The sequence below is a fragment of the Dipteris shenzhenensis genome, chromosome 22 (genome assembly GCF_047967505.1).
Source record: "Dipteris shenzhenensis isolate YYH24624 ecotype China chromosome 22, Dip_SZ_1.0, whole genome shotgun sequence".
In the NCBI taxonomy this organism is placed as follows: Eukaryota; Viridiplantae; Streptophyta; class Polypodiopsida; order Gleicheniales; family Dipteridaceae; genus Dipteris; species Dipteris shenzhenensis.
Genome location: NC_141617.1, coordinates 18,282,878 through 18,294,071, shown reverse-complemented (window position 1 = coordinate 18,294,071; position 11,194 = coordinate 18,282,878). Strand labels below are relative to the sequence as shown.

The following is an 11,194-nucleotide window of genomic DNA, read 5'->3' as shown; positions in this document are numbered from 1 at the left end:
CAAAGCATGCTTATCTCAAAAGAAACTATATCAAGGCATGCTAATCTAAAACAAGGCAAAGTCACAATAATGTGTAATAGGCATATTAATCCCACCATATGTTTCTATAGAAGTGAAGAGTTCTACCGAAATATGAGACATCATGCGTCTGAATCCTTCCTGAATCTAAAGGCCAGCGTATACACAAGCCTATAGCAGATATATATAGGAGTTTGTGTAGCCAATATACATGTATTATACATAGCTCTGTCGTCCAAAATTATGGCCGCAAATTGTAAACTAACAAAGGAAATATGCTCAACGCAAAGACACCTCCCCACATATCTATTGCACGGCTTTCATTCTCCCGAGTAGAACGGCTTTCGAGGTAAACTCAGTCTGTGAGTTACCAGAATAGTGGGCGTAGACAATCTTTCAACATTCCTCCTATTGGGCAATCAACAAGTAGACATCTATAAACGTTTTTCAATCTTCCCAACAGTCAAGAGTAGTTTTAAGGTAGCTTAGTAGGCGTGCTCGAAGAGCTCATACTGTCAAACTTTCAGAAGCATATGCTTCATGGGCGTAAGGCTAGTTAAATCAATCGATTGGAAAGGCAATAGCAAATGTGCGGGGACATAGTATTTCATTCTTGGGCTTTCAACTTTACCCGTTCAAATCACGCGCCCTCAGCCTGTGTAGCGTCCCGTTGCTTAACAACCGCATTCAGCCTATGTAGAGCTCTGACAGAAATTCCGATGTTGCAATGTAGAAAAATTGGGTTGCCCACAGAGTAACACAAACAAAGTGCACATGGTCGTGAGCATCGTTTGTGTGAGGAGTAGCACATGAAAGCTGCTCTCATTCCTGTGAAAACTGCACTCAAGCCAATCGTTGGGTGCGTGACAAAGCTCGAGCCTGCTAATAGGGGAAGCTGGCGACAACACAGGTTAATCCCAAGACGACCACCAAGTTCTTATGAAAGCGAGAAAGGTAGCGCTAAGGTAGCACCAAGATAACGCATTTTGTCGCACAGTATTCGACAACACAGAAGGAAATGTGAATCAGGGTAGTGGGGGGCCTTGGTGGAACTGCGAGCCTGCGTGAGAGGGCTCTGAGACTCGTATTGAAGAAATAGCTTAGTCTGTTTTCATGCTACATAGAGCTCAAGGAACCCCAGAGAAGCTGCATGAATATAGCGCTATCGAAGCTATAGCTGAGGAACCCAAGAGAGCTTGCCAGAGGCAAGCATAACAAGCTATACAAGCGATATAAGCTATCAAGTGTTTGTCAGCTCTGTGAGCTCGCTACATGTGGCGCGTTGAAGTTATAAACCCGGCTTTGAACTATGCAACGAAATGTAAGAGACCTCAGCGTGGGTTCATTGACGAACTGAGCTATATGGTTCGACATAGCTCTCTTCAGATGCAAGAAGAGAGACATAGCAAAGTAGGTGTAGAAAGATCGAAGACGGGAGGTGGGTCTGGCCATTTGGCACAGCAAAAAGACGGGAAATCATCGGGCTTTCGCGCCTGAGGGGAGCATAAAAACTAGTAGGAACTGATGGAGCTAACAAGAGAGACCACGTGTACGGCTCAAGATAGAACTGCGTATAAGCAAATGAACCAAGCAGCCAGTAAAAGACAGTGGCGTAGGCATCCACAAGTCTTTGATGGCTCCTGGGTCACTGAATTGCACGCTAGCTCCAAGTTCTGTCGTAAGCTCCCTGACATAGAGATCCCTCTACGTAGTCTTAGAGTTCCCTTGTTTCGTGGGCAAATGGTTCCTTGGGAATGCAATGCCAGAGCTGTGAAGGAGATGAAGAACACACAGAATATGGTGCAGAGGAAGTTCTTGCTACAGAAATCAGTCTCTTACCAGGTCGAAATTGAGGCCAGCCAAAGTCTAAAGTTGTCTGCGCTTCATTGCTCTCACATATTGTCTTGTTACCAGCTAGTTGGAGTGTGATGTGTCACACAAGGTGGCAACACTAGCTAATATATGAAGTACATTATGAGAAGTCACCACGTATGAGACAGCAAGCAGAGGACGAGTGTTTGATTGCAAGTCTTATTGCAAGGAGGCAAGGGAAGATGGTGATTGTGTATCATTTGGCAGGTCAATTATAGATGCTGATATCATGCTGTAACATGTGCAGTGCACTAATGTGGAGTCTTGACATATATGTGTAGCCATTTTAAATTTGAAATGCTGTCAAGCACTTTAGGTTTATTTGCTAGCATTTATTAGCACTGCTTTCTTAAAGGTATGTGCTACGGAGGATTGAAACTCCTTTTGTGAATTTCCACTTGTAATGTTTAGAAAAGGTGAATTAAATTCACTTGTAATGTTTAGAAAAGGTGAATTAAGCTGAGCCACCACCTTTTCTCTGTTGCATCCAACAGCCCTTGCTATACCACTATACTGGGTGCGCACTCGGTGCACTATTGTTTAAATGAGTTAAATGACATGTTGGAAGTGTAGTACAGGATGTGATGGCATAGTTGAGGTTCTTGATAGTAGAAAACTGGAAGAAACTAGTAGTAGTAGTATTTTCTATGATCTAGTTTCCAATGCAGTGAGCTACTCCTCTAAATGATGACTATAATTGCACCGACAGTCACATTGAAAATAAGTGAAGAAATTACCCTTCTTTGATTGTGGCATTGCTGACTGATGCTTAAAGTGAGAACATGTTGTGATGTTTTATGGCCCTATACCATCTGGAGGTATAAAGTTGATAAATATCACTTTTATTTTCTGAGTTTATCAGCCTCACACCTCATCGAGGGAGGAATAAGGATAGTTAAACTCATAACTAAATCCCAACATGTAGCTCCCCCAAAAGTCACACCCCCTACAGCTCCATGTATATAGCAGCCACAGCCCATAAAGAAGAAAAGAAATTTGCGTGGTAAATTCAAAAGGCAGGACTTTGAAGTTGGTTTTGAAAACTTTGCAACATCAGAAAAAAGTAAAATTTTGGGCACAAATTTTACTTTGCCAGTCATAAGATCATTGTTCTCAAAGAAAAACTTTACCAAACTTGTCAAATTTGGTGAACCTCAGGGTATACAATCACCTTAATTAAAAAAAGTAATTGGCAAATTTGGTGAACCTCAGGGCATGCAATCATTTTGATCATTGTAATATTTGGTACTAACACCATTTAGTGAGGTTTTGGAGGAAAGCCATCGACTGCAAAATTCTTTTTGGCTGAAGGCAAAGCAACTTTCATTCCGTCCAATTCTGACCTTGCCACAACCTGGCAGCCTAGGCGTGACCTGCAATAAGAACCCTCTAGCCAGTAAGCAATGCCAAAGAAGACTGTTTCTTATTTCAGGAAGAGTGCACATGGAACCTACGTCTGTGTTAGCCCAGAAGCTAGATCCAGCATATCAGTTTCTTCATCTGTTGGTTCCGGGAGCTGTTCATAGTACTTTCGATCCTGAAAGATTACAACCAGGAAGTTTTAGATATGCCATAACTTTCAAGTAAGGTTGACGAGACTGACTTTGATTATTCCAATTAATTGTATTGTTTTAATGCAAGCCATATATCATGCAATAAGCATTGTGCATCCCACATGCACTTTCCTGCAACAAAAGGAACGAAATGATCTAAAAAGTCCCATCTTCAACGAGCACAATTAAAATTTTGTTCCATCAAAAGAACCAGAATGCAAGAAATTTTACAATATGTGATTACGAAAGCCATCACACTTGGGGCAAAACTCCTCAAAACGAAACCCAGATAGCTCTTGGAACTAGTTCATTTTCAAAGGGAAATATTCAAGGCTACAACTCCGCGTCGACTCAGTTTTTAACTAAACAAAGAAAGACTAATACCGTCAGACTTGTCTACAATCTTAAGAAGAGGAGGTTGACTTCTCAACTGACAGTTTAAAGCACAATATGATTGTACCGAACAGAGACTACAAAACAAGCTTGTTTTTATCAAAAGACAATATAGAGAACAAAATATGGATAGATGCTTTGCTTGAGAAAGCCAGAGAGTATCAATGATAAGATTCTAAAAGTTTACTTGGCCCAAGATAACATTACATTACATCGTGTAGCCTTCAAAATTTTCAGGTTGAAACATAAAGTTCTAAATAATTAATGAGAATGGAACCGCTATAGCACAAATGAACAAATCAAATTAGAGTCCCGTAAAATTAGGATACAACTGAACCCATTACATAAGCACCCCTTGAGCTCAAGTCCACCAGTCACAGTTTTTAACCATAAATTCTAGCTGGATACTACCAACAAAGTATAACTTCATTAAAGCCTAAAACACAAGTAAATTGATATTACAAGATATGTTCTCTCGACACTCACATCTATATAGCTTTTTGCCAATCCGAGAGACAGTTACAACGAAGGAAGGTATTGACGATAAACTATCATCGTCTTCCCCTGAGACCTAAAATCTGCCCTCCCAATGGCAAGCCCTGTAAAAGAATTGACTCTTTCCACTCAACTAATCTGGACATTCAAGAAGTCTTGCACTGTCAATTCACACTTTCCTTGCAACTACGCTTTGGAAAGAGAAAGTAAAAGTTTCAGTCAAGCGTATTTGCTGCCTCTGCTTCAGGAACATTCTGGAAAATTTTAAAAATTAGAGCCATTCTACACACTACCGAGCCTCCAGCTTCTGACAAGCTTTACTTGGCAACTACTTCAGCAGGTTAAAGACACGGATGGCATTACCATGACAATCAGGTGACACGTGGAGCAAGCCAACGACCTTCACAAGCTCCTGCACAACCATGAGTCACCTAAAAGTCAGCGACACTCCATGATTCCCTGTATGCCTTCAAAACCATTCTAACGAAGTATAACTCTCATCTAAAGATTCTCCACAGACCGCGTCGCGCGCGCGGGCGCACACACAGATGATAAGTCACGTAGATATGCTGATGCCGTGTACCTTTCCGCATATGTATGAAACGGAAGGCGATTGACATCATGTCACTTTAAGGAGCCTTCTGAAGATGGACCCAGGTCCTTAGAAAAGGTGCACCATTACAGCTAGCTCCAAGCAGGCAGAGAAGACCGAAAGGAGTACTACGAAGTCGGTAGGCATGTACCTTCAAGGTCAATAGAGTTCTTCTGAGCTGCTTCGAGCATCGACATACCGAGAGGAACTCGGATGCGTTTCTCCTCACCATCTTTGTCTACAAAGGTAACGGAAATACTGTCCACCACCAGTTTCAAATGACAAATTTGTGAGAGCGGAACGGTTTCCGAGGTGCAGATTTAAACTTCTGTAACAAAACGTGTAAAAGCTAGCAGAAAACTGAAACAAAACTACTCTCAATCGCATCTGAAAGGGGAAAAAAACTGAGAAATCGCAATACGGCGCAAACGAAAGACAGGAAGCGGTAGGCATCCAAGGGAAGGTCGCAATGCAGCCAAACCGCGGCGAAGGATGGAGAATTCGGAGCTTCGGAAGCTGAGAAACGGAGCGAGGAGTGCGGAAGGGGTTGACAAAGGAGATACCAGAGTGTCGGTAAACGGAAGGGGAGGCGTATGAGCGATCTGCGAAGCAACAAAACGCCGTTGAGTAGAGAAGAAGACGATGAAGATTTTGCATTTTAGAAAGCTCAGACGGGAAAGCAAATGAGGAGCTATAATTCATCCGAAAGATCTTACGTAATTTTTCTTCTTGTATTTATATAGATTAGGTCTTGGTCCAAACCCTAACCCTTGCCACATGTCCACCTTTTGGTTCCTCAACACACGATCACACCCCACTCGGACCTTCTTTTTCTCGAACCCCCCCTCCAACCATTGCCACCTCCGTGGTACACACTCCTCAGCGCAGCTACTCGTGACCGATCACACCTCCCACCTCTCAGAGTTTGGACGGCATGCAAGCGGGCCTTGGCTGCCCTTGACCTTCAACCGTCGAATGATGCCTCGCCATGTGCACCACACATCGACGAATGCCCTTTCCCTAGCTTGCACAAGCACTGGTATGTAGTCGCCCTCAACTTAGAGCCTGCAACGGTCAAGTGTGTAACTGCCCCTCGACTCAGAGCCTGCAACATTCAAGTTGGTTGCATGTCAAAGTTTGGGCGCGCAATAAGCAAGGGGTGGCAGCTACCCATTAAAATGATGCCTCATCATGTGTAGGACACATCGACGGATGCCCTTTCCCTAGCTTAAGCAGGCGCTAGTGTGTAACCACCCTCTTAGAGACTGCAACAATCAGGCTGGTTGCATGTTAGAGTTTGGATGGGCAATAGGCAAGGGGTGGTGGCTGCCCATGACCTTCGACACCCCCCTTTTTGCACGTCAAATGATGCCTCGCCATATGGAAGACACATCGACGGATACCATTTCCCTAGCTTGGGCAAGCGCTAGTGTGTAACCGCCCTCCACTTAGAGCCTACAACGATCAGGCTGGTTGCAAACCTCCAAGTTGATTTGGGCAACATAGTTGCCGTGAAAATCAGGTTTATCCAAGTGCGCCAACTTATAGCTGGCAGTTTAATGACCCATTATGGACAAAGAGACAAGTTCTCTTGTTTGTAGAGGACACTAGGCAGACTAGTGACTACCTGATGTAGGTAGTTACCCGTAATCATGACACTTGAGCCCCACTTTCCATCTAGCAACTGGTGGCCAACCAAAAAGTAACCATTACTCAAAATTTCGAGCCATCTAGCAAATGGTGGCCAATCAAAAAGTAACCATCACTCAAAATTTCGAGTGCATGAACAATTGTGTTAACAATCAAGTTCTACAATCATATAAAAAATTGTGAACCAATCTGATCAAGTGAGCATGCTTTTAGAAAGATTGGTGGAAGAGTAGATCCCCATGGAGCAAAACTCGAGCCTGAATGTCCAACAATCAGCTAAAGTGGGAGCCTTAGCTTTCTGATTTAATTTATGTCCCCATGGCCAAGGGTGCTCTTGCCCACCCCTCAGATGCATCCTATATATAGAGCAGGAGGAGTGCAAATGAATTCTCCGAGGGTCCACCCCCTCGAATGAACGTAAATATTTGTCCTGGAGCAGGTTGGCAAGTTCACCATGAGGACCTGTCAGAATGTTCAAAATGTATTGAGCTTCCGTTCCATAGGGACCTACTTAAAGATGGGAACCTACTTCTCTTCCGTGCATCAGTGAAATTTGTCCTCGCTCATGGTGCATCTTTAAAAAACGCCTATGCATTGGAGCGGTCCAAAAATGGCCTCTTTTTTCCCTACTTTCCAATTGATTCAATGTTATGGGATTGCAATCTAAGCACCTATAAGGACTTAGGATGCCCATCATGGGCTATGCCATGTCACTTGCCAATGTGACCTATGGCACACTCCCACTCTGCCCCGTCAAATAGAGACTTATCCTCCTCCTTCCTTCCTCACCTCTCACCTCTCTACTTTAGGAGGTCAAATACTTTCTCGCTCACCGCGATTGTGAGCCTACATCTTCCCTAACCTGCAATGGCTTGCTCCTTCAAACTTGCTTTTCATCTCAGCCAACATTGAGCAACAAGGGGGTGGATCGTAACATGAGGCTTCTTTAGAGCAAGGCAATGTTCTCACATGTGACGGCAAATGGAGTGCTAGCAATCATGAAGCTTGCATGATACTCAGCTCCCCCATCCTCTCGGAAAGTTTTGTGCTGTGTCAAGGTCAAGTATGCAACCTATTTTGGTCTTGATCAATTACCATAGGCTCCTCGAACCAATGGATTTCATATGTTAAGGGGCAAACCACCAACCTCTCTTCTAACCCTCATTTGAGAGCTTACACTTCACAATGCCGTCCATGGATGTCACCTCCGTAGCTCTTGGATCGCATCTCACGAGCTAGCTCCACAAGAAAAGAACACAGGGAAGAGAGAGAAAGAGGTGAGGGAGAGCATGAGGGTGGTGAATGGGGAAGGCAATGTAGGCAAGGAACCAACAAGGAGGGCGCAGACACAAGATACCAAATCTTGGAAGTAAGAGAGCTTGTATTCTCCACAATGCCAAAAGGTCAGCTTTTATACATGACCTTTGTCCAAACCCTTATTCTGACCTAACTATCCACTAGCCTCTATTCTCACTCTTTTTAGGCCAATGGCTCTATTCCTTGCTAGTCTTAGTGGAGGGAACAAAGTTACATGGATCAACTAATCAAGTCTTTTCTTGCAAATCATGCTTTATTACAAGTATTTCCTCAAATATTTGCCAAAGGACATACTGTTAACCAAATTGGTTAACATGCCCCCCTTCCTATTCTCAATTTAATCCCATGGACCATGCAAAGGTCATGGTTGTTGAGTGTTTTTTATGAAGATCATTCCTTTCGTGCACTTGTTTGAACCTTCTTAGGTGCATTGTTTTATAGATCTACAATGGATCCTTTATTGTGGATTGTTGTTGGTAGGATTGATACTTCATTTTGTGATGTGTTACTTCCAACACCAAATTCTGGTATAGCCAGTACCTCATGGCATGAGTGATTATAGTGGCTAGGCATTGGGTGGATTTTGATCCAAGCTAAGCACTTGTGACCTCTTGAAGAAAGAAGAAGAAAAAGAAAAATATAAGGTGTAAGTTATTAGGAAGAACATGTTAGTAGGGGTTGATGTAAGATCCTAGTGTTGTTAGTGTTGTCGGAGTAAGTACCAGTGTATTAGCATTCTCCTCCTTCGGTCCCATCTTAGATTTGAGTGGGACTTATATTGGATTCTCCATCAAACTATGTTTTTGACTGCTCAATCACTTGGACTACATCTGGATCAGTTCCCAAGTGTCCAAATTTATACTTGTACCTTTTAAATTGCACATCTAGATTAGTCCATTTGGTGGTTGGGCTTTTGTAGACCTCCAAGCGGCGATGCCACATGTTGGTAGCCTGAGTGATCATGATCGCCAAGATGTGCTCAATGAGGTGTAGGAGCTTAGTATAGTAAGCAGAGGCCTGGCACCATTGGCCTAGCAAGTTCACACACTTTGTGCATGATGGCCTACTGCTCGGCTTTGAATGTTGCTTGTTGTCACCTCCCCTTTTCCTTAATTGCTAGGTAGAACTCGTAAGAGGCATAATCATAGAGAGAGACCTCAATAAGTAGGTAAAATAGAGGGATAACCTAGGGTGGAGGCTGGTACATTGGTTGGATAGTGATAAAACCACTCTCTTGAACCAAGGCCACATCCATGGTATGATAAGTCATTCAAATATTTATTCAACTAGGAATAGCTCACTAGATGTTAGTGGGGGCCTAGAGAGCTGTGGGCAAAACTTCCTCAGCAAAAGGGTCAGCTTGGCCACTAGATGAGGCCTTGGGTGAACATGCATAAGGGGGAGACACAAGTTCGCACACACTACTCAAACCTCATGAAACCTCATCTTTCATTATAGGATGCCAATCTGAGTTACCCCTTCATTACATTCTTCATACACTTCGTGAACAAGACTTTAAAGATGCCAAATCACCATGGCTATTCACATTCTATAACCATATATGTACACTCTACACGTCAACAATCTCCCCGTCAAGCTTAGCATCATAAGATCCAAAGCCTCTCTAAAAAGACAAAAATTATCTTTACCCAATAACTTGGTAAAGATATCTACAACTTGTGCATCCATCTTGACATGTCTCATGTTAATCTCTACACTTATCATGTTCTCTTTGATGTAATGAATGTGAACCTCTATGTGTTTAGTCCTTGCATGGCAAATGGGATTCCTAGCTAGCATTATAGTGCTTATCTTGTCATAGTATATCACAACTGGACCATCAATGAATACACCCAACTCATCAAGAAGCAATCTTAGCCAAGTTTCTTCATATGTTGCTATGGCAACCCCTCTATACTCAGCTTCCGTGCTAGATAATGCAACTGTTGAGTGCTTTTTGCTGCTCCAACTAATCACACCACTTCCAAGAGAGAATGCATACCCAATCTACATTTGCATACCCATGCAAGCATATTCCTCCTTCCTTGCCATAGAACAAGCCAACATTGATTGTGGCTTTCACATATCTAAGTATCCTCCTCACTACATCAACATGACTCTTGCAGGGCTTTTGCATGAACTGACTCACCACACCTAATGCATAGCTCAAGTCCAGTCTAGGGATGGTGAGATATCGTAGACTTCCAACCATCTTCCTGAACATAGTGGCATCTTACAAGTAGTGGCCATCATTAACCGTCTTTGCATTTTGCTCAAGAGGAGTTTGAACTAGTTTGCATGCATAAAGGCTCCTTGTTAAGGCAGCTAATGGACCATCATCAGCCTGTATCGCCCTTCCCTACAAATTTTCTAGGAGTAGCATGGTCACCCCATTACATTCAAGGCAGACGAAGTTTTCAATTCATGATAAGGCAGTGATCCATGCCTCACAAAAATGGAATGTATGAACAGGGATTTTTATAGTTCAGACAAATCATTAGGTTTTAGAGTGGCAAACTCTGCCAACCAATTAGACCCTCGAGCTCAGGGGTAGTGATCTGGAACCCTATTCTCTCTAGGACATCAATGTTGGCTAAGATGTGCATCCAATTCTGAGAGAATTTTGGCTTGGGAAGAGGTGCGTACCAGAATTCATCAGACTCCTTGTCATCCTCTTCCCTTTCACAAGGTTAGAATAGCTTCAGGCATGTGGTCCGGGTGGTTATGCCAAATTCTGCGGTGGCGAAAAGGTGTCCTGACAATGGGTGGGCCTTGTAGGTGTGCAAGTCCACTCACATGATTTGTTCCTTATGCCAAGAATAGATGTTATCAATACGCCAGTCGTGTACGATCCCAGGCATTTGTAAGTAGGGTTTGCCTAGGATAGCCTCATATCCTAGCTACCAGGTGAATTCCATGACTACGAACCTGGCAAGGTACATGAATCCGAATACTTTAATGTTAATGCCAGTAAGGACTCCCAAGGGTTCTGTAGTTCCGCCATCGGCCAACTTCACTACCAGATGGGTTTGCTCTAGTGCAGGTTCTCCCCACTTTACCCAACATTCCTTGGTACAGACACTCACTCCTGTCCCCCCATCCAAGATGGCATCAACCTTTTGGTATTGATAGATTATGGTGGGGATAGCGGTGTTCGTGTCATCACCCTCGAAGTATTGCCCTAGCTTATTGATGGGAACCTTGGGTAAGTTCTGCCCCTTCTCCAGTGATGATTGGTTGGCCTTAGGGCTTGCAGGGCCTGGGGCAGTAATGGTCTGTTCATCCAATTGGATAGGTCACGCCA

At 43.4% G+C, this 11,194-nt stretch overlaps 1 pseudogene across 1 annotated transcript; it reads right to left on the bottom strand.

Moving 5' to 3' along the window:
• Positions 1-2,913: 2,913 nt before the first annotated feature.
• Positions 2,914-5,581, bottom strand: LOC147887826 (adrenodoxin-like protein 2, mitochondrial pseudogene; annotated as a pseudogene). Its single transcript, XR_015543092.1, has 4 exons — positions 5,487-5,581; positions 5,075-5,181; positions 4,695-4,743; positions 2,914-3,427 (listed from the first exon to the last, which is right to left on the bottom strand). The product of XR_015543092.1 is annotated as an adrenodoxin-like protein 2, mitochondrial pseudogene (transcript).
• Between the last annotated feature and the right edge of the window lie 5,613 nt (positions 5,582-11,194).